Raw genomic sequence first — 24014 nt, 5'->3', positions numbered from 1 at the left:
AGATCCAGCTCTGCCGGGCGGGAATGTGCAGGGGGCGGGGGTGGCGGATTTAACAGGGCAATAGCAGCAGTGGCCCGCAGATGCAGCGCTCCGCAGTGCCCCGCGCTGACCCCGCGCACAACATGGCCGTGTCCGCCCGGCCCCGCGCCCGCTCCTCCCAGCCCGAGCGGCGGCTCGGGGGCTCCTGCGGCACCATCCCGCTCTCCTTATGCATCTATTTTTTATTTATTTTTACTCCACCCACCCCTCTATTTTTTTTTTTTTCAATCTCCTTTCCTCCTCCTGCCGGTATGCCCGCTATCCACACCATGCAAGTGCACGACTAGGTAAAAACCCCTAACGGGTTGGTTTTTTTTCCGGAGCCTTGATAAACGAGGAGCAGCCCAAGGTGGGAGGAGGAAGCGCGGAGCGGAAGGGACCGGGGATGAGCAGTGCGGGATAACAAAGAGTCAGGTGCAGCGCCGTACGGCTCCCTCACAGCCGCTCGTGGACGGCTCTGGTCTTTAAGCACTCCCCTCACAATTAAATAAGGAAACGGGAAAGCCGCGGAGGCAAAAGCCGGCTGCTGCAGCGCTGGGAGAGGCGAGTGCATTGTGCGGGGAGCGGGGATGGGCGGCAGTCCCAGCGCAGCCAGCCCGTCCCACGGGACAGCCGCGGGGAGCGCGCCTGGTGCGGCCCCGCTCGGACCGCGTCCTGCAGGTTTGCCGCAGCGCAGCGGGACTCAGGGATGTCGCCGCGGAGAGAAACCAGCCGGGCGCAGAGACGGGGATTTCAGCAATGGCGAAGGGGGGGCGGCGGGGGAGGGGGGTAAAAAAAAAAAGAGGGGGATCAGGATATGATAAACAGCACTGAAAAATGGCAGGAGGATAATGTTTACTTTTGAATCCCTGGCCCGCTGCCAGGTTGGCGCTGGTTTTTAGGTTAGCAGAGGTTGGGAGGAAGGGCCAGACTGAGGCGGGGCTTGCTGCTGTCAAGGAAAAAAAAAAGAGGGCTGCAAATTGCTGTTCTCAGCTTTTTTTCTCTCCTCTCCTCCACCCCCGCCCTCCCCCGAAAAAAAGGCAGTGCTTTCTCTTAGGCTCTTAAAAATGATGCAGAATTTTAACCATCTGCTGTACCCGGAGCTCTTCGCTGGTGCTGCACAGCTGAATTTTTGCAAAGGGATGAAATTGCAAATCTTTCGGAAATAGAAAACTGTTTGTAAGCGTGTAAAATATTTTAGGGAATCCTTTCTTTAAAGAAAGATTCTATTTAATTACGGACTGAGAAGTGGATATTAACAGAACTGAAACGTTTTTGGCCTATTGTGGATTTTTAGCCATAAGAGACACAGGTGTACTGCTCCATCACAGCTTTAGCATGAGCAGTCAGAGACTTGGGAAGTGTACGGTGATGGGAGCGAATCATTTCTGTAATAGTGATTTTTTTTTTATTTCGAGGCTTGCTCTGGAAGTGTAGACGTAGCTGAATGCAGCAAAGTCATCCCTTTACCAGCTGCATGTGTATATGTGGGAGTAAAATTATTTAATGAGCAATATGGGGACTGTCAAAGGAACCATGTAACTGCCACGGCCTCCTGAGCTACCATAGTATGTCCAGTGCACAAAGAGACACTCTTCCTAAATAAAAAGGGATGGGGAAAAGGCTTTTGAATTGGTGAAGCTTAAAGGAGAAAGTAGAAGGAGTCTTTAATGTGGAATCCTTACTTCCCATAAATTAGATTAACTGCTTAAATGCCATGAACAGCAAATTAAATATTTCAGATGTTCATAAATCAGAATATAATGTTTGTCTGGAGTAAGAGCTAAGAAAATTGGAGGTTATTGACTCATAATTCATCTACATATTTAAGATCAATTAGCAAGAAAAGGAAAAAGAGATTGTAGTGAAATATTTGAGGCACGTAGTTCCTTTGAAAATGCAGTTTGGATTTTCTCTTTTAAGATCTGTCAATACCAGATTGTTACCTCAAGTCACTAGTTATTGATTGTAACTGTGAGGAGTGTATTTTCTTTAAATGAAACCTCTACAAATAAACGTTAAGAAAAGCATTTACTTTCTGAAGCCAGTGTAGAGGCCTGGTTAAGTCTCTTCATTCAATTTAAATTTATTTTAAAAGGCTATATTACAGTGCAGATGTCTCATAGTCTGCATACATTATCTTATTTGTAAAGCTGAAGATTGGGGATGTATTTTGTCACCTGTTGCCTACACAGGACAAAAGGGGTGTGGAAGAAGATTTACTGATCACGCAAGCTTTTGCAGGGAACTTATTCATCATTTCATTACTGGTTGGTAAAATCCAGCCACTTTTTTCCCTCTGCTTTTAGGTGCCCCAGAAAATCATACAATGTGTGTGCTTCAGACAGTGCCGGAGAAGCATAATGAGGTGTTTAGTCACAGTTTGGATGTGGTATTTGTAGAAAACAGTGCAGGAACTGTGGGCTGGATTTCCAAGGAAATAGTCCTTGTAATCCAAGGCTGCCTAAATCCCAAACTGGTATCCAGGCAATAGCGGCACTAAATTCTCTGTTTGCTTTTTGTTAGGCGCTTGTCTGCTGAACATTCTCCTTTTCTTGCAAGGACTGCAGCATGGCTGGGCATTTTGATGTGGTGGGATTTGTTGGTTCGGTTTAGGGTTTTGTTTTGTTTCTTCTCTTAACCCTTGGATTTCTGCAGAGCATCTCCGTAAATAAGAATTCAGACAGTCTGGAGTAAGTGTGCTTTTCTGATATGGAATACATGGATGGGAGGGCTTGGAAGGGTTGGAATTTGTGGGCCAGTAAAATACTAATGTGCTAGCATTTTCCCTTATTGTGTATTTGGATTTAGAAGTCAGTGGTGTAATGGAGCGCTCTGGTATAAATGGCAGTCTTACCTAATGTTCTGCAGTTTAGAGAACAAAGATTTCTTTAGGAATAATCATGTCTGAAAGACTTCAGTATTGATGTACTCTGCGAGTCAATTATACATATTTTACAGTATGTGCAAATACAGCATTATGCAGGCTTTGAGAATTCAGAATTGTGTATTGGAAACCTGTTAGGATGTAGGACTTTATGAAACTGCAAACACCTCGACTAATAGTGAAGTGTATCACTTGCTTATAGTGGTGTTTTTCTGTGGGTGTACAACTGTACATGAATAAATATGTAGAAGATCCTGGTCTTACAAAATAATTTTGGATTTGGCATTATTTAATATACTACCTGTAAGGTATGTTGGCATCCCCTAACACACATCTCAACATAACCTCTGTTCTTATTTTAGCACTAATTTGTTCTTCCAGCAAGAATAATAGCAGTCCTAATGATAGTTAAACAAAAGTATCTTTGTGCACTTATTTGCAAAAAAAAATTGAGCTTAAGTTGCCGACTCCTGAATATTGTATTTCTGCTTTGTTGTTGAATGCTGGATCTGGTTATTTGAAAATAAATAGAGGTTTTTGAGCTATGGGGCAAGTTTGCATTCTCACTTTGAATTTGTATTGACTATTTTCTGGTTAAATAGAATATTAAAAGTAGTATAACTACAGTTGTTTAAATAATGAATTAAAGACAGAAGATGGCATAAAATATGCAAAACAGCTTATAGCAACAATCAGTTTCCAGATAGTTCTGTGTGCTGCCGAATTGTGGATAAAATAAATTAATAAATTGTATGAAGTAGAATAAGGACATGTTGTCTGATATTTGCAATGCAGCATCGTCATTACCCGGAAGAGTTTGAGTGATACATGAGCCAGGAAAGTTTTTTGGTTTTTTTTTTTCTTTTTTGGAAGTCATAGATCTGCTTAAGTGTCAAATCCATAGAATTCCTGAAGAGACAAGTTCTGGGATGTCTCTCTCAGTTTGCTTTGTGCTGGCATCTGTTACTGCTACAAAATATGTAGGTTCATCTGAAGATTCCTGAAAAGCCCCTGTTAGTACTGAATTTTTCCGGTACTAATGGACATGTCATATAAAACTCTAAAAAGAGATAGCCAGAGGGCTTAGTTCTGCTGTCAGCATAGAACACATTTTCATTATTTTTTTCCTGTGGTTTGAATAGAGATTCAAATCAGGCCTACCAAATTTGTTTGAAAGAGAATATGGGCGTGTGTGCAAATATATTTATTTGTTTCTTATCTGTCTAATTAAATCAGCAACGTGGTATCTGATGTCCATTAAAAATGTGGGGTTTGTTTTGGGGTTTTTTTTTCAGTGCCTGACTTGGAAAGTATTTAATGGTCAGTGGAAAAAAATGAGGAAGAGGAGGGTGTGGCTGCAGCTGGGAGGCTCTGGCCCTGCAAAGGGTCCCTGGCTTGTAGAGATGTGGTCCTGCATCGGCACACAACGAAGACTTCTTACAGGTAAAACGGAATTATTCCTCTTTTTGTTGTTGTTAATCAGAAAACAAGCAAGCATGTAATCCTGCTATTTCTTATGCCTATTTTGGAAGGCTGGTCAGTGGTCCTCACTTGAGTTTGGTAGTTTTATTAACATCTTGTTCTGCTCTAGATGTTTCAACTGTTTCCTTAATCAGTCATAACAACAAAAACTACTTTCAGCTCTGCAGAGTAATAAGAAAAGTAGTTTGATGTTCTGTTTATTCTGAATAGCCAGTGAGGGACTGATCCTGTGCATGCTGGAGTGGATCTGTACCCACATCTGAATTTTTATTTCCACTCTGCGTTGTGCCTTTAGTCCCCGAGCTGGCACATACACACACAGATACTTCTGTCTATAGGTTTTTATAATACGGCCACAATTACAGCATCATAAGGTCTTGAAACGAGACTGTTTTCAGGTTACAATTCTTGTGGGATGAGATTTTTGACAGTTAGCAAAACTGGGTGCTCGTTTGTTTTTTGTTTTTTTTTTTTTTTGAGACATAGGCCCTGCTTGTTACAAGGGCAATTTGTTAGTAATGCTGATTTACAATTTCGGTTCTGACCAGTTGATGTTAAAACTATTTTTATGCAGTGGTACAGTTTAAGCATTCCTTTTTTCTCCCTTTGCTGCTGCAAATATAGTTTGAAAACATGTGAATTCTACTGAGATCATAAGTAAAGACAGAGCTGATGAAACTTCAGTAGTAAAACCACTCACCGGTGTGGTTACAGAATCTGCTTCCACATCTCATGTCTCATATTTGAGCTCATCATCTCTTAATTATGTATCCTTGTCTTCCTTTGAAGAGTGACAGCGTGTGGGTTGTGGTGAGGTATTCTTACAGCTTGGGTGAATTGTTAGCCACAAGACCAAAGGCTGAGTGTAGCAAACCACTGTATGAGTGGCAATTTCCCAGGATCTGACACACAACTTGGACTCTTATAATTATTAAATGGGTTGTGCAAACAATGATGCATGGATGGGAAAAAAGATAGTAAGATAGAAGAAAGGAAGTGTATTTACATGTTACAGAGAAGAGTGCTATTTGCAACATTTATATAGTAAAACCAAGTCTTAGGTTCTTGCTAATTATTTGGGCGGGGGGGAGACCAGGTGGCAAAGTAAACATGCACGCTTTTGTGTGTTTTTGTGACGTTTGAATGATGCATTGGCAACGTTGTGTCAGGCACCATAGCTGGCTTAGAGGAGGAGACGTTTTGCATTAAAGTGAACTTCTCTGGTTTTTTGCAATTTGTTTTGGCTGCAGAAAACAAAAGTAGAAATTACTGCACTGAAACAGGCCCATGGTGTAATTAATGCCAAGTCTACCCTAGCATTTTTTACAAAGGATTGATTGCTGGTCACCTTCACTGTCTTACCATCAGATCCTTTTGGAGTACCCTGTCCTTGTCAGAAAGTGGGGCAGGCAGGTCTCTTGGCTTTGCACAAAAGTCCACGTGGTCTTTCCAGCAAACAATCCCATCCAAGGCTGTATTTCTGTAGGCTATGGTTACAATCATTCTTTCTGATTACTGGTGATGTCCCTTAACAAGGCGTTGATTTTCACATGCTCAGGCTGCACATTGAAAAATAATATATTCCCATAGTTTGAATTTACTGTTTGTTTAATTTAGCTGAATCATTTCCCTTCCAACACTGGAAGTGGGTGAGAAAGTTGGACTATGGATCCTGACTTTCAGACTGTGTATCTCTCTTGTGTTCCCTGTTGCTCATGTGCTCGCTAACATAAATTGTTTGATCACTTTGTGTTTTCATATATGACGGTCTCTTAAAGGTTACACTGTTGTAGACACTGCCCTTGCACTCCTGTTACTTCTCTAGCTTTAATGAGGAAAGGCTCATTGGCATTCCCCAGGAAGCTGTTTCCTTGGCACGCAGATATTAGAAGGATAATGTGTTCAATAGAGGACTCTGTTTTCCTGCTTGACTTACCTGACATTATTGCCTATCCCTGAAAGTTTCTGTTGATTTGTTATGGTGGCACCCAGGTCCTCCCCTTGGAGGAGGGATATGTTGCAATATGATCTCCTTACCAGTTATAAAAAAAAAAAAAATTAATGTGTTTCAAATTCACTCAGCTTGGTTAAACCCTTCAGTACCCCAGTACTTTCCCATTGCTTGTCATTTTTGCCACTCTTTATTTTACAGCTGGTATTTCTAGACATGAACTAAAGTTAAAAACTGATACCAGAATGGCCTCTGCATTCAACTTTTAGCATTTCTCTTGTCAGCGTCTTTTCATTTGTACATTTTATTTTTGGCGCTTTAGTTTGTTTTTAATCATGATTCCAACTTCCAGTAATGACTATTGTGTTTTCTTCATGGGTCACATTGTCAAAGCCCTTTGGAAAGGCCAAATAAATAATAACAAATTCTGTGGATGCACTCGAAGTTAAAAAGGACGTATTTTTCGTTATGTTATCAATGTTGTTTTTCTCCCCATTATGTAATCCCTGCTCAGGCATTAAAGTTATAATCTTTTAAAGTAGCCTTCCAGACGGTTTACTAAATCAGAGAATTCATTGGCATGTAATCTGGATCATCATTTGTGGCTATTTTTGAGGACTGCTGTCCTTTTATTCCTGATAGAAGAGTGCAGATTTTTGTTGGAAGCCCTGCCTCCAACCTTGGGCTGGTTCTGGAAGGCTGTGCCTGTCCTCAGAATGGCTTGCCTTTAATTTATCCCTCTATTTCAGCACTTTCTGTTTTGCTACCTGCTGTTCTTACTTGCAAAATAATTGATTAATGGGATTTGCTATTTGAAAGGACCATAGGGAACAATTTCATGACTTGAATATCATAGATTTTTTCATCTGTATTAAACCTAAAAACTTCTTTTTAGCCTAAGAGGTACCTTTTTTTTTGTCTGGATTTCTGGGCATCAGGAGATAGAGGGGCATATCTTAGAATATAAGGTAGGGTCAAGATTTCTTCATCCCCCCAAAAGATGGACAATGCAAGGATTTTGTGTCACAGAATCATGTTTCTTCTGTTGGCCTGTTCAAGAGAAGGGACATCTCATTTCCTCACTTTCCTGAGTGTTGTTTTTGATTCCCATCTTAAAGGGGGAATACTGCTGGCTTGTGTGAAAGAGAACTGAAAAGACTAGGGATTTCCACTGGAAGAAACAGTGGGTATTTTTTTATGAATATCCCAGGTTAGGAACCCAGCTAACAAGAAATGTTAGTATGGTCATAGAGGGTGAGAAAAGGCAAGTTTCCTCTTCTGCATAACTAAATAACTCAAGGTCATAATCAGCCATTATTTTTTCTGTGGTGTTTTTCATCCTCTTTCTTCAGTTTCTTTGTTTCCCAGTACTATTTCAGACTTGCCAAACAATTGTTGTGCAGTCTTCCTGCTTCTAATGTATGTCAATAAATTGTCCTTATGCCACTGGTTCAGTCCTTATGCTCGCAATCTCCGTTTTTAAATCTTAATGTCTAAGTATATTCTTTGTTCTGGTTGTTTCAGTCCAGTGCTTTTTGGAATAGGTACCCCTTTGCTTCAGCCTGATACAAAGCTTTGCTCAGTACTCACATTGCTCTTGCCCACCTGCTTCTTCTGTGTCTAGAGATTTTGTTACCCATTTTTTCCTGACGGTTATGTTATTCCTGCATAATCTTTTGTGCCAAAAAGCAGTGTGTTTCCTTGGAATTGATGGGAAGATCTGATGAACATACAACATTATTTTAAATACCTGCTGTACATTTTTGCTTTGTCCTGGACGCAACCTTTTCTAAACCTGTTGTCAAGGCTTTGTGACTCCACTTTCTTTCTTTGACTCCTGATATGATAGTACTGGGCTTTTTATTATATATCAGATTTCAGGGAACAGCAGTCACAGGAAAGTGTATTACTAGATTTGCTTGTTTCAGGCACAGAACTGGACAGGTGAGAGTTACCCCAAGTGCCAGTCAGTCACCCACCTGCAGTAGGAATACCACCCATCACGGTGCAGACATGGGGTTTGGAAATTTTGGAAATTCCTTCTTTGCTCTTGTCTGTGTTGGAATCTGCAGTAAGTTTCTGACTCGTACTACTGAGGCAAGAATTGATCAGAAAGCACAGGAGAAGGAGCTGCAGTGGTGGGTGAAGAAGGGCCAGTGCAGGCTGGGTGTAACGAGATCCCAGCTTGCCGCACGTCCTGCATTAATTCATGCTGCTGGAAACTACAAAGGTGAACATGTTGTTATGGATCCAAAAATAGCTATTTTGCACAAAGTGTCTGAGAATGGAAGGATGCCCTCTCAGCCCTCCACCTGTATGGTTCATGTTCTGTGGGACTCTAGGATCATGATTTTTGGAGTTTTGGCCAGTCCTGGTCCTCTTCTCAAAGTTACTGGTGATGGATGATCTCATGCTGATTCCAGCTCATTTACCCTGTGTGGGATTAGTGTGTGGTGCTGACCTCCCTGCACCGAAGACTTTGATCAAAATCTTGCCTGGCCTGATTCCTATTATTTTCTTCTGGAGGCTCTAACATAATATTCAGCTTAATCAGAGGTGCCTCTGTCTGAGGATAAAGGCAAAATATCTTAGTCTGGACCACTCTTTTCTATGTGTTCTTTTCCTCCTATTGTGGCTGTCTAACTGATGGTAACATCTGCATCCCAGTGAGCCACATCATCACAGATGAGGAAACTGAGGTACAAAGCAAATTTGGGATCATTCAGCAGGCCAGTGGATTGGAGATGAGAATGGAAAGGAGACACTCCCACATGCTGTCTAGCTGTTTTTTACCAGTGCAGCATTTAATTTAGGTGTTTCAAGAGATGCTTCTCTTAATATCCATATCAATAATGATGTTCTAAGATACCATGACAAGTTGGTAAGAGAAATCTTAACAGCCAAAATAAGTGCTTATTTAGCCTGATAAAGTTTAGCTATCAGCGTATTAGAAATCTTATAGGCAACATATTTTCAATTTATTTTCCTTGTTCTTCTCTTTGCAAGTGAGCCATTATGGAGTTAGCAATTGTCTACAGCAACAGGCAACTTCTCTGCCCATCCACAGAGTACAGCCTATTTTAAGAATTTTATTTATAATACTTATTTGCACTTTTTAATAGCCACTTTAAGACCCAGTCAATTTTATAAATCAACTCAGAATTTTTCAAAAAGAGATACAAAATTTTAAAAATGTAATGAGATGATAAGTTTTCACTTAGAATATTTTGATAACTTTAAAAATAACTTTCAAGCCGGTGGCTAGCTCTGCAGAAATTAACCTGGTTCTGAAACATGAATTTTTACAGACTTTTGCTCTGAAAATAATGTGTCACTGAGCCATGACAGCTTAAGGTGTCTCTTTTTTGAAGGGGGAGTAGGTGGGGAAGTCCAGTGATTTAGTGACTGAAGAGAGTTGCCACTTGCGTGAGCTCCATCCCTAGGGATATGACCTTTTTAATCCTCTTTAGTTAATGTATTGGTGATCTTTACTTAGGCAGAGTAAACAGTGCTGTTCTGAACAAAGGGGAGGTCATGCTTCCTGCATTACACTCTGACCCCGGGGTCACGGCCTTTGTTCACTTCTCAATGGGAATTGCTCTCCGAGGGCCACCACAAAATGGAGAACTAATTTTGGCACGTGCTGGCGGAGAATGGCAGAGTATCAGGTTTGCCTCAGCCGAACCTCCGAGGGCGCCGCGCTTGCAGCCGGAGGAAAAGTCAAACTATTTCAAAGTGGTCGTATTAGCTCTTTAATTACCAGTGGCCATGGCACTTAAAACCTCATTGAACTAAATATATTGCTTGGGTCTTCCCCCTGTAATTCAATTGCATTAATTTATTGCTTTGAATTTATTTTTTTTTAATCCCTGACTGGATTCTTCCAAAAGAAGAAGTACAGACTAGTGAAAAATAGCGATTTCTTCCCTTAAAAGAGAGAAAGCACATGGCAATTGCAGCATTGAACTTGGGCCTCTGAGGTCTCAGAATGAGCCTTGTTTCTCAGCCTGTAAGGAAATGTGGTGCTGTGTCCCAGAAGATTGTATTCAGCACCTTTTCCATAACTTCCGTGTGTTGCAACAGTGCACACACACACAGGACCCTGTGAGGCCAAGCATGACAAGCACGGGGTACTGAGCTGGAGAGAACTAGAACTTCCTCAGCTTCATCACTGATTTTATGCAAAAAGGCTGGGATTTTTTTTTCTTTTTTTTTTTTTTTCTTTTTTTTTTCCTTCGAAAGTAACTGATGGCAGAATGTGATGCATCTCATTTTTAGTTGCTGTGACTAGGGATCATATATAAACATGGAAGCTGAGATAAAATATTTGGAAGAATTGCATACAGAAAATCACCACCTTTTACCTAAAGTTGGTTCTTTCTCATCTGTATGCTCTTTTTGCTCAGTAGTAAAATCTGTGAAATACAATTTTTGGTCAAAAAATAATTGAACTGTAAACACATAACTTCAGTCAGTGTACAGCTTTTCCACATTTCATCCTTCTATCAGAAAAAACCCCAAACTAAAAAAACCCTAATTGCTGATGACAGCCAAGTTGTGTAAAACACAGCAGGGTTAAAACTGAGCACAAGGGATCTGAGTGTATTGGGGGGAGCTTGTAATGTTGCCATCACGAAAATAAGTAACACTACAATCATAAACTTTGAGACTTCTGTGGCTGTCAACATGAGTAGAATTAAGGTAAAAATGCATCTTTGCATTCCAGTCATTTCAAGTAAAACCTTACATCCCTCTTTAAGTTTCCTTGCAGTTGAATTATTTAAACAAACCCTTCTAATAATCTACTCTTAGACTTAAAAGTACATTCTGTATTACAGCAGAATGAGCTCTTTTAACAAAAGAAGTGGCCAAGCAGCTAAGCCATCGTGCCTTTTGAGTGAAAACTTGCATTCAGAGCTGAACCAAATGTGAGCAGCGATGCTGACTGCAGCAATACTGAAACCAGCCCTTCTCTGTCTTATTTGTTGCAGCAAATTCACAAAGTCCACTACCTTTGCATTTTTTATTGGAAGATAGAGTGGAAATGTCTATTTATCCATTTTCCACTAAAAATAATATTGTCAGGTTGACATAAGTCTATTGCTCCCTCATGTTACTTAGTTAAATTAATGTTTACTAACAAAAATCCCCTTTAATAATTTTTTTTCCGTACTGGTATTGCTTTTCTGTTATCTGTGGGATTTTAGAGAATAAAAGGAGTCTCAAGGCAACGCTATTTGCATTATTTTGGGTTTTTTTCCTTGCCTTAAAGCATTGATATGGTTGTGCTTTCTTTGGAGTTAATGAGCTGTAGTAGAATTTTAAAATGTGGATAGCATCTTGGACGTTCGAAAGAAAAAAGTTAAGAAAATATTCAGCCAATATTCAAATTTTAAAATTCTCCTTTTTCTTTAGAAACTTATTGGAACCTTGCAATAACTACAGGAAGTGCCTGATGAAAGGGAAAGCTAATTTTTTTTCAGAGTGTGTTAAACATTTCAGCATGCAGTATGATAATTTAGGATGCCATTGTAGAAGTACCTCTTTCTGAAAGATCCTTAGTGAAGGAAACCTTGTGGAATGCTTTTGCTCTGAATGTTCCTGACTCAAACCTCTCAGGATTTTTTTTGTTTAGTTTTCTGTTTTTTTACTGTTTAAAAAAGAGCTTTATCTGTGGCAAGGTTTAGATTGCTAGAATGAGCAGAGAATAGTTTATTGTACTGTGTGAACTTAATTCCTCAGCATTACTGTTTCTGGCACTGATTTTTCTAGTTAGTGTACCTGGTAAAGCTTAATGGTGGGTAAGATTACTTTCATTTCCTAGACAAAGATGTTGCTGAAATTTTAACATGAGCTTCTAATTTTGGTATCAAAATTGTTTCCGAATGTGACCCCTACAGTGAAAACCATGTAGGAGCCATTCATATTTAACAGCCTTCTCTCTTTAGCAACTGGTGTACACTTGTCTGTACTGCTTTTAATATGAAACCATTTCTGTTTCCCTGTTGATTTCCTTGATTCTCTGGACCACTGAAATATATTCATTTAAGGAGGGGAAACATGAAAAATTTTAAAAATTGTCCTGTAGAGCATGGGGTTTGATCAGGCTTTTGGTGTGCTATGAAAATTACGAAGCCTGTTCTTTACATTTTGAAGACAAGCATTTTTCTAAATACTAGGATATATTCAGGCCTAGTGTAATTCAGCAAAATTCATTTGAAGTGAATGCTTATTTTCTTATTTGTCTTACGTCAAAATCTATTCTTCTGCCTCTTTCCATTAAATACTTGAGTAAAAAGAAGTATGTGAAAGTGTAAAAAAGCTACCTGGGTGCAGATAGCTACATATCATACATTCATGTGTGTGTGGTTTTTAAATTAATACTTGGGTGAGCAGAAAATACAAGACAGACGTCAGTTGCACCTGTAAAAATAAAAAGGCTGCTTCTCTGGGAAACTGCATTGCTCAGTTTTTCTGTGGTAAGAGGATCCTAGCATTTTCCACTGGCGTTAACCCCTTTGGAAGGAAAAATGCATGACAGCCTCAAAATGGTGTTCTCTGTTAGGGAAAGGCAAAGATGAGCTGGAATTGTGCAGTAGTTCAGTCACAAAAGGGCCTTTTCTGATTTTCAATGTAGACTGCTTAGTGTTTTGGCCAGTAAAACCTGAACAATAATACTGTAAATGTGATACTCCTATGGAAATGTTTCCCTGCTAGCAAGGAATCCCCGTTTGCTACAAAAACAGTCATGTAAGTGCAGTTTTAAAGCAAAACTGTTTTTTCAAGTCTCCACAATGAGCCTGAAGTACCTGTTTTGCTTTCCCCTCTGAGCTGAACACTAAGGGCACTGCCAGCTGAAGGCTGAAACATTTTGGTCTTTGCATGCAGTGCTTTATTCAGTGAAATCCCTGATGTTTGTGTCAGTCTCCCTCGTGCTTCCAGGTGTGGGAGCAAGGTCCCAGAGCAGGGAGCCTTGTTCCTTGGAGTAGGGATGAGTTGTTACGGAAACACAGAGGGATGAAATTCCTGCTGGTGTAGTGCTGTTATGATCACCTTCTTTCCTGTAGTTCTTACTCAGTATTTAAGTTGTGTTAAGGTTTTTAAAATGTTACATTTATTTATATAAATAGAAAAACAATGGCCCTGAACTGTGCCTTCCATTGATTTTCCTGCTGTAATTCAAATGTAACCTTTCATTAGTAATCTTTAGGCTGCATTACAAAAATATTGTAATTTCTAATGTGCAGAAATACATAAACAATATTAATTTAGAGTCTTATTCTAGTAGTATTCACACTTACTGGACTGTGGTAACATGAGACTATAACTGCATACATACACTCTGTATCCAGGTGTCCCATACTGCACCCACGTACAGATGGAACAGAGTATGTGATTTTGTTGAAATGATTGCTGGGGGAAGGTGGAATTGTTTAATTTTATTACAGATAAATGATGGAAGTAATATGAGCTTCAGCCATCAACTTTAATTTTGGTATTTGATTTTTAAAAATTTTTTGAAAAACAGCTGTATTTCTAATTGAGTCAGGGAGACTTCTCCACGTCAAACCCAGTCACATTCTCCTGTTGCCAAGAGACAAAAGGTCCGGGTTTTTCTCCCTGTACAGTTTTCTTACTAAGTTACTTGTTTGCATTAGGGAAAAAAACGTACAATTTTTTTGAAAATTTTGGTGGATCAAAAAAATTCATTGCATTCTATTTCTTTTGGTAACTTTTTCTGGGAATATACATTTAAGAGTTGATCTTTTAATATTTCAGTGCTTTGATCAGCCATCTAAAATATTCAGTAAAATGCTTTTAGGCCCTAAGAAAAAAAATGCTAAATTTGAAACTTGAAATTTTCATGGATCGTCACAGACATCTCCAGGGATGAACTGGAAAACATAGTTTGCTGAATAAGTCTGGAAGCAGGATTTCACAATTTCACAAACCCCCCCTCCTCCCCTTTTTTTTTTTTTTTTTTTTTTTGCAATGCTAGTTTTAGTATTCATGCTGCACTTTATTAGTGTAGAAAACATAGCAAAAACTTCCTTTGGCCTTCTCCTTATAAGGGCTTTTGTGTTGGTAATAATTTTCAGTAAAATCACCTTTATTAAAATATGGCATACATGTAATCATAGGGATGCTGGGTCATCTTTGAAACAGCAAAGTGGGAAATTGGGGGGTGGGGAAATATATTTTTTGCGCAAATTTCTGGTTTGCTGGCAATACCAAAATGACCCTCCTTTCTAAAACCTACTTTACACTCCAGTGTGGAGTGACAGCCCAGGAGGAGCACGGCCTCATCTCAAGCCTTGGAACTGGCCCTTTCTGTCCTCAGGGAGAGAAAAGACCTTTAGTTATATCACCTTAGCATCTGTGCAGGACGTTTTGTTCACTAAAACTGGAACGTAGCAGCGTGTTAAAGATGAGTTCATAACTTCAGGCATCCCTTCAAAATACATGAAACTTAATAATTCATGTGTGACAACTCCAGTAGGTGTGACATGAAACACAGAAAGGCAAAAGGCTCAAATGACATCATTCATGGAACACGAATTCTATAAATTACTGTCCTTTTCTCATAACTATATATTATACCTGTAGCTGATCCCAGGAGTGTAGAAGCCTGTATTTATCTGGCTGCATAAATACATTAATACTTCCAGTAGGTTCATTATTCTCTTGCTATTATATTTGATTATAACAATAATGTGTCGATATTGTTCATGCTAGGAGGGCTTTTTTTTCATGGAAAGGGATTTAAATTGATCAGTGCCCATATACTGTTATTGTGTGAGATTCCAGTTATCCTTTAGATAGCAAATCTAAGGTGCATCTTATGTACCATATATTTTACCTTTAATGGGCTCAAAAGAAATGGCAACTTGAACTGTAGAGCTGAAGTTGTTGACATAAATACATCTGATACTAACAGTCAGCTCAGAAACAGAATTCTGTATCTACAACCATTTTGGATTGTCTCTGTGTGTAGTAAGTAATTGCAACTATGCTATGAAAGTGATTCTGTAATGGAAGCCCCTTTTTTTTTTTCTTAAAGTTTATGCAAATTTTTCATCTTTGCAAACATTTCACTACCAAAAAATCCACAAAGGAATTTGTGCTGTAAAATTTTGTGTACATTGCAATTGGCTTTGTTCAGGACTGTTGCACTCTGGTGTAATTTAAACATAGATATAAAAGAACTTGATCACTGGACAGCTCTTGAGTAGTTCAAAAACCTTTAAGTAATTTATAATGTAAAGGGAAATTGCAAGTTTTCAAAGAAGATTTAATCATGTGTATTTGCTTATTTTTGCAACTTACCATTCTCTAAAACCAAACATTTTATTTTTATTTTCCTGCTGTGTTACTTTCCCTTTCTTTTTCCTCCCTCCTTTTTTCCTACATATATATTTATATAGAGAGATATTTTGTTTTAACTCTGCAGCAGCCCTTTCTGCGAGGCAGCCGGCTGTGAGCAGAGGTGAATGGAGAGGAGGGAGAGCTGGCTCTGAAGCGCTCCCGGGCACACAGCAGTGCCCGGCCACGCTCGGCATTGCGGGCAGGACAGCCGGGCTGCCGGGAGAGCCAGGAGAGCCAGGCTGCCGAGAATGGAGTGCCAGGCTGCCGGGGGTACCAGGAGTGCCAGGCTCCCGGGAGTCCCGGCTGCCATCAGGCTCTCCCCTGTGCAGCCAAGGGCCGCCGCTCACCTGCAGTCCCGAGGCGACAGTACAGTAAAAAAAGAAAAAAAAAAAAAGAAAAACGGGGAAAAAAGTTGCAAGATAAACAGAATTGTGGTCGGTAGCACCCTTAAAAACCTGCTGATACAACCTACCTCTTTTCTTGATGAAAAAGAAAAATCAAATTAAAAAATAAACCTCTTGTGCTAGTGCCAGAGTTTCACTTACGTTGATGCCAGTTTAATGCCAAGTTTTCTGTGCAACGCTATTGTTAAAGTACAGTGTACTGGAGGAAGTGTTTTTGCAAAATGCTTCATTATGTTTTGAGGGGAAGGGTGTAGAAATACATCCTCATTCAGTTTGCTTTTACAGTTTAGATCATTTCACAATTGTCTATTTGGTATTTCAATATTTTTCCCTCATAATTTAATAGGCCTCTGATCCTTTGGAATTAAAGCAAGTTATCCAGCAGAACTTTCCTAAGTGACTTGCACAATGGCACTATATGTGATTGCTGTCCTTTCTCTGAAGTGTGCATCCCTGTAATGCCCAGACTGGTCCTTTCAGGAATTTTTTTTTTTTTTAATCTAGAGTTTGCTTTTCTAGATAGATTTTAACTATTTTTAATTCCTAGAGAGTGTCTTTTAAAAACAAAAGCTGTCTAAATGTTAAGTAAAATTATTCTTGGTGATTTTTTTTAATAATCTGGACTGGAATTATTTTAATGATACAATAAAATAAAAAAGAGGAATTTACATTTTTCTGGATAATTTAATCTTTAAAAAATAAAATAGAAATATGTTTAATTGGATTATTAAAAAACCCAAACAAACTAAACATGTACCTGATCATCTTGTATTAAATATTTCTGAAGGCTGTTAGATTACAAACCACCCTGTATTGCAAATGAGCTGTATTATCTGGAGAGCAAAAAAATCATGGTCTATTTAGAGGTGACCTCAGTGTGGATGTCTCTATCATACCAAACTGAGAGGAAAGAAAGAGATGCCACTCTGAGTTAAAATACAAGCAAATTAAAATTAATTAGTGTTCAGCAGGAGTATTTATAATGAGCTTCCAATAGACAGAACTTGTGATAAAGGAAAAGAAAGGAGATAGAAAATTCTGTAATAGTATAAACTGTGGTGTGAAAATACTCTCTTACTACTATTTGCATAATTTGAATGTATTCAGGCATGATGAATCTTAAAATAATTCTTCCACATCCCGTTTTGGAATTCCATTTCTGTTAAGTGAAGCTTACAAGCTGGACTTGAGGTAATTGTTTTCCTGTTTCCTGAATCCCTGATTTTTTTAGTACTGCAGTAACCTAAGGTTAGACAACTTTCAGTCTTACTTCACAACTGTGGTGAAACACAGAATACGTTTATGTGTCTCCTTGAGGGAGAGAAGCTTTGGGTGGATGAATATGAGCCACAATTGTGTAAAGGCGAGGCACTTTTAACCCTCCAAATGCACCAGAATTATCCCCATTAGAAGCAGGCAAAGGGAGGGATGAACCTCTGCTCCTTTCTCATTAACAAAAAATGAGAAAGGAAGGGGCAGGTATGGAGAGTGAAGAACAAGAAGATCTGTATTATTTTATATAGAAAGTGTGAAAATAAATAGGGAGCTAAAAATCACGTCTGAGAAAAAAGGGGGAAAGTCATTCAGAAAGCTGATTAAATACAAGTAAAACACTCTGAGCTAAGAAATTTGTGTATGTAAGTCTGATCCTTCCCTAAAAAATAGGTCTGTCTTTTGTATTTCAGTGGCCTTTAAAGTTGTTGACTGCACTATTACATGTAATCTCTGATTTTTTGTGCAGGGTTAACTTTCTCATCTGTGCATATTCTGTTAAAAGAAATACTATCAGGAATGTCATGCCATTATTTTAAAACAAAAATGAGATAAGAGTTTTAGCTGGATATTGTGGTTGTCTGCTGCTAAGGCTGTTGTCCAGAAATTTTGCTTGCTTTTACTTTTTAACTACCCAGAATTTATGCACATTGTCTGTCTGCATCCACAGTCTATATGCAAGTTACTAGGAAGAGGTCAGAATTACTAGGTGTCATTTTACTGAAATAAATATTTGTGGGAAAGTTACTGTTTAAATATCTTGTCAACTGTGTCCTGATAGTCTCTAGTATGCTTTTACTATAATTCCCCTAAAAATAAATATTAGAAACATTTTGTGGTTTCACACCATTAAAAAAAAAAAAAAGTTGGTAAGAGAAAACCATAAAACCTCTATTTTGCTTACAGAAGAAATGTGTATTCTCCTCAGAATGCTGGTGGTTGAGCATTTTCTGGAGATCTGAGGCTGGATCGAAATGGGTAACAGAGGTTGCCTGGATTTGCCACGGCAGGAGTCATTGGAGCTGCAGCACAGCCAGGCAGCTCCGAGAAACCCACATGTGCCACCCTGTGCCCTCTGGACTTGGCTGAGAGTGTATTTTGAGAGCAGGACTTGCTCGGTGTCAGGCCCGAGGCTGGAGCTGGGCTCCGTGGCCAGGCTGCTGTTCCAGCCTGGGCAGGGCTGGCTGTGCCAGGCACAGGGCGTGCAGCTCCACGGCTGCCTCGCCAGCCGGGATACCTGGGCTGTAGAACAGGGTCTTTGTCACCATCTTTACCAGGGCTGGGCACTGAAATGCTGCACTTGTGAGGTTATGGAAGAAGGAAATAAATCTTGGAAAGAACCTCTGACTCTGAAACCCTCCGCTCCATTTTGCAGGATAGTGCATTGGAGAGCAACACTTTATATGGGATAGAAACGTATGTCTGTGGGTTTCCTTTTTACATTGCAGCTTTTCCTATCACCTCATGATCAATATTTAGTGGAATAAAATATCAATTAATATATTATTTTTCCTGAAGAATATTTTACAAACTTAGACATACATGGTATTGACTTTTTGAATCAGTTGAAGCTGCCTGGCTGCTTTAAAAGTACATCAGGAAAGCAATGATAGCATAAGCAAAATCAGTAGTAAGTGAGAGGGACAACTCTGACTTTAAGTAACTATGTAATCCCTTTTTTCTTACGGTAACATATTTTCCACAAAGAAGACTCTTCAAGGTTGAATTTTGTACAGTCTCCTCCCCCTCTCCACCTTCACCCCCCCAAACCCTCCCCCCCCCAGTGCAGGGCAAATCAGATGCTTGACAACGTTTTTTGTTAGGAAAGCACATGAAAAAAAATTTTGAATATACCAATAACAGAAAAAGTCTATATATTTTTATTGCAAGAAGGAGATTTCATTGGCTGAATGAAATGGCGAGATGTGACGCAAAAGGACACTTGGACGGTGGAAATGCTGATGTATGCCAAAGCAGGCGCACCAAGAAATGCTGTTGCTATGAGAGAAACAGAGGGAGAGGGAGGGAGGGAGAGAGAGACCGTGAGAGAGCAACTTGTGGAGGCCTTAGTTTTCCTTTTTGGCTTATAGCAGAGAGACTGCAACATCTCCCGTTTCTAGCAGGGAGGGTTTGGGAGCTTCCAGTGGGTATTTTCATGAGGCTGAGCGTTTAGAGGAGAGGAGGGAGACAAGAGAGAGATGCAGGTCACCTTAGAGCACACAAAAGCAATTGGAAAGTAGGAGGCTGTATGTACTGAGCCAATGATCTGTGCTATGATAGATATACAAATTAGTACGGCAGATGAAGCAGCTTAGCTCATTATCCACCTGATGGTACTGAGACTTACAATTCAAAATGACAGAATTAAAATGCAGGCACACACAGACACACACAGACATATATTTATAATGACCCCACCTTTTCATCTTATGAATTATCCAGCTGGGATACCGACGTCTCTTGTGTAACATTCTTAAAGAGCTGCAATCAATTCACCTTGTGAGTCCCTTAGCCAGAAAATGGGGAAAATAATTTGCAGGAATTTTTTTTTTGTCTCTCTTCTTCGGCAAGGGGGAAAAAAGTTTGTGCTATGAACTTAGCCTAGCAGCTTCTGGAACGTGAGCCAAAAGGGGCAGGAAGTTGTTTTACAATAGCGTTACAGTGATCTGCCACAAATGGAAAAAGCCAAATGTTGGACTCAGCAAAGAGAAAAAACATCCTTCTCCCCCTTGCTTCCCTCCTCTTGCCCCTTAAGAGAGAAAGGGGGGAAGGAACGCTGAGCTAGAAGTTTTTTTTTAATTACTTCTTGTAAGTAATGGAAAGATTATCTTACTTGCATATTCCATGGCAAGCAGGAGGGAAAGAAGTATCAAAGGGACGTTTAAAAAAATGCACTTGGTAACTAGCAACGGGACTTTTGGCACAATTCCTTGAGTTTGCTTGAGGTTATGGAGGGGGGATGGGAAGAAGAAAAGCAAGTCCACGCAGCACGTTTTCTTTAAAGAAGGAGAGGTTGTATGGAGGCAAAACTATATAATATTTTCTTTTTTTTTTTTTTTTTTAAGGAAATGTATGTTGATCTTCTGAAGCTGAATCCTCAGGCATTTGTGGTCCGCCCTTGCAGCCTGGTATGTTTTTTGTGAGTGTGTGCGAGCGCTCTCAATCAAACAGCAATCATGGCAGCTGTTTTTCTTCCAGCACAGCAGTTGAGCTGTCTCGCCCAAATGCTTATCAGCTTTTGACTCGGTGCCAAGAGAGTTATAAGGGCCAAGCAGCCTGAGCTTGGCTGTGCAGCTGGTTTGGAAGTAAGGGCATGAGAAAACAAAATCACGAAGTTTTTCTGTCACATACAGTATTTACTTTTTCAAATAGCCATTTTCAGCTCGGTAGGTTTGAGTTGGTTTTGTGTGTGTGTGTGCGTGCTGTAGTTCGTGGTCCTTGCAGACCGCTGTGTTACGCAGAGTGGTGTAGGTATGTGAATGCAGAGAGGAGCCTCTTCTCTCCGTTTAATCCCGGGAGATATTTCCGTAGAAACCACCCCCTCACACACCCCCACCTCCCCCAATTAAAAGCTTCATTAGCCGCACTGCCCTGTCAAGCATATTGCCATAGCGTGGGTGCATTTACATTCCAGCGCAGCGCCTTTCCTCCCATCGCTGCCTCTGTGCCGGGTCCCCTCCCGGCGGCGCCGTCCCCATCGCAGCCCCCGGCCCGCGGGGGGACCCGCCGGGGTCGCAGCGGGGCCGGGCTCGGTGCGTGTCCGTGTGCCCGTGGCTGCGGGGGATGGAAAGGAGCCTGTCCGCGCAGGGCCGTGCCGCTTTCATCATCAGCTCCAGCCCGCTGCGTTTCGCTGGCTCACGTCCTCCTCCTCCTCCTTCTTCTCCTCCTCCTCCGCCAGACTGCTCCAGTCGCTCACAAGAAGGAGGCTGGACTCTGGAAAGGCGGCTGCTGCTCGCATTCCTGCTGCAAGGGCCTCCCCTTCAGACGGCCTTTGCCAGAGCAGAACTTTTAAAAATGCTGCAAATAGGATCTTATTTTTCTTCTGCTTGCCTGAGCCCTCCTCTCCCAGCGTTCCCGAGCGGGGCTGGTTCTCGCCTTTCCTGCGCTGTACATCCCAATGCAGAGGGCAAAGCGCCGAGGGCTCGTCCCTCCGCTCATCCCTTTTCCTCACTCCCTTTTCCCTCTGTTAAGGAAATGGATTCCTTTGCCTGAGCAATGATTCGGGCTTTGCAGGTTTGTGTGCTCTGAGGATGAGGGCTTTTGCTGGTGGTTTTCCTCCCCGGAGTCCCAGTGCACAGTGCTGCTCAGGGAACAAGCCTCTCGCTTTCTCTGCCTTTCTCTTTCATAGAAATATATTTTTAATGGCTGTAGGTATCTGCGCCATGTGAAATAGGGCGTATGATATCCCTCCAAACCCCTTGTAATTGGACCATGGCTGAAAAGGAAATATGGGGGGGATGTCTGGGCAGGCAGGGGGTGCACAGGCAGTTTCGTCCTTGCAGACCTTCCCCCCCGCCCTTTTCTCTGCTGAGGAGGGAAAAGGGGATGTGCAGTAAAATGCCGTCTCTGGGACAGGTGCCAGCTCCCAGACAAAAGAAGTAAAATAGGCGGTAAAGAGGGAGGGGGGGTGGAAATTAATAGGCAACAAAAATAGGAATCGAAAATCTCCGAGAGGCAGGGCTGGCGAAAGGGCTGGTGCCCGACCGGCCTTTTTGCTGAATATTTTCTGTGCGATGGGTGGGAAGGAGAAAGTTGCGGCACACTTTTTATTCCCGTCTCCTCTGCAGACGTTTGGGAGCGTGAAGGGAGGATGCTTTTTTTTCTTTTTTTTCTTTTTTCTTCCGCGCCCCCCCCCCCCTCCCCCCCCGCTTCTTCTTTTCCCTCCTTTCTACTGAATTATTCATATTGTCAGTGGTGAAGCCAGGACTATTAGCATGCATCAGACATGCTGTTTGTCTGTTTGCTAACATTCTTCATTCAAGACTTGTTAACTACCAGACAAGCTTAACACGCTTCTCTTTTTTCCCCTCCCCTTCTCTTTCCCTCCGTCTCTCCCCCCTCGCTCCCTCCCTCACTCCCTCCCTCCCTCCCCTCTCTTCTCCCTTCCCTTCTGCCTGCTCTGCTCCTTCCCTTCGCCGCCGTCCCTGCCACCCCTCGCAGCCGCCCATTGTTGCCGGCGGGGCCGGTGCGGGGCGCGGGGCGAGGCCGCCTCCCGGGCCTGCCCGGCCGCGCAGATGCGCCGCCTCGCCCGGAGCCTCCCGCCCGCCTTCCCGGGGACTGCGGAGCTGCGAGGGGAACACCCAGCGCCGCATCCATCGGCGGCTCCCGGGCCGCCGTCCCGCCCTGCCAGGGTAAGCTGCTCCCGCCGGAGCGCAGGGGATGCCAAGTGGGAAAATCAAGTTTCGGGAACTACGTGGGGATCGGCACATTGGCTCGCGTCTGCCTGATAATTTATGATTAACCAGGAGTGCGTTATCAGCCCGGCGAGGTCCAGGCTCGTTCGGGAGGATCGCTTTGCTGCCTATTAAGGATGTGATAGACTAATATTTGCTATTGTTGCTGTTTTTTAGGTTCTCTTCTCCCTCTCTATCCCTTCGCTAGCCTGTTTAAAACCAGCAAGCTTCATTTTCTTAGCAGACAAAGGTCGATCACAGCTTTTATTTCTGAATGCAAATGTTCTAGGACTTGTGCCAGTCCTGCCTTCATTGAGCACAATATAGCTGCTTTCCTGAATGGCGCTTCCCCTTTCCCTTCTAAAAAATAAAAATAGAAGAGAGCTTAAGAGAAGAAACAAAGTTGGGCGGTGCAAGTTTCTTACATTTATTTAATATTTCGGACTGTGTAAAGCATTATTAAGCATCCCTGTGCAGAGCAGCTGTAACGTAGCCACCAGCCAGTGCATGGGGTTTATTTGTAGGGACACATACGAGAGGAGGGACCTGGTGTCATTGCTCAACTCCTGGCTTTGCAGGTAACTATCTGATGCTCTTCAGTCATTGTATCTCATCACAATTGCGTCTCCTGATTTTCTTAGCAAGGTAAATTTCAATGTAAATATTTTCAGCATTCATCTTTTAATTTTTTTAATACCTGGAATTGTTCAGGATTTGTTTCTAATTATCATTTTTATAATATATTTTAAAAATACTATTTTTCAAGGCCTTTAAAGGTCCCTAAGCACCAAAAGTGTGTTTTCTTTTTATCTTTTACGTGTGCACCCTGGCCCATGCTCACGCACACTCCCACTCTCTCTTCGGGTGTTAATGAAGGAATTTATTTTAAGTAGAATACTTAAATATTAGAGTAATGCCATTTATAGACCAAAGTAGCATGTGGATAGAGATGTACTGAGTTAGGTGCAATTTGACAGACGGTTAAACACTTAAGATTTATTACTACTGTGAAATTGCCAGACTTATGACAATAGGTATTTTCAATTCTTTATGTAGACTAATCTATGTGGAAATTAAAGTATCTGAAAATAAATATATTTTAGGACACTTTATGAGGAAACTAGTCCTTTCATATATATTTCTAAACCAAAATGCTTTTTCTGAACACGGAAAAAATGCGAGGCTTGTGTAAAATATTTTAATATTTTCCTGTTAATTTTATTTATGTCTAGGATTTAAGA

General features: G+C 41.1%; 1 long non-coding RNA gene across 2 annotated transcripts in view; it reads left to right on the top strand.

The window, feature by feature from the left end:
• The first annotated feature begins 1877 nt into the window (after positions 1-1877).
• Positions 1878-24014, top strand: part of LOC116995003 — a 111679-nt gene continuing 89542 nt past the window's right edge. The window contains exons 1-3 of one of the 2 annotated variants that reach the window (XR_004417631.1): positions 1878-2711; positions 4201-4348; positions 20446-20508. This is a non-coding gene — a long non-coding RNA (uncharacterized LOC116995003). Of the gene's footprint in view, positions 2712-4200; positions 4349-20445; positions 20509-22650; positions 22732-24014 lie in introns of those variants that run through there. The other variant, XR_004417630.1, reaches the window with a different exon arrangement.

The sequence above is a fragment of the Catharus ustulatus genome, chromosome 4 (genome assembly GCF_009819885.2).
Source record: "Catharus ustulatus isolate bCatUst1 chromosome 4, bCatUst1.pri.v2, whole genome shotgun sequence".
Classification (NCBI taxonomy): domain Eukaryota; kingdom Metazoa; phylum Chordata; class Aves; order Passeriformes; family Turdidae; genus Catharus; species Catharus ustulatus.
This window is presented reverse-complemented; position numbering and strand designations above follow the sequence as displayed.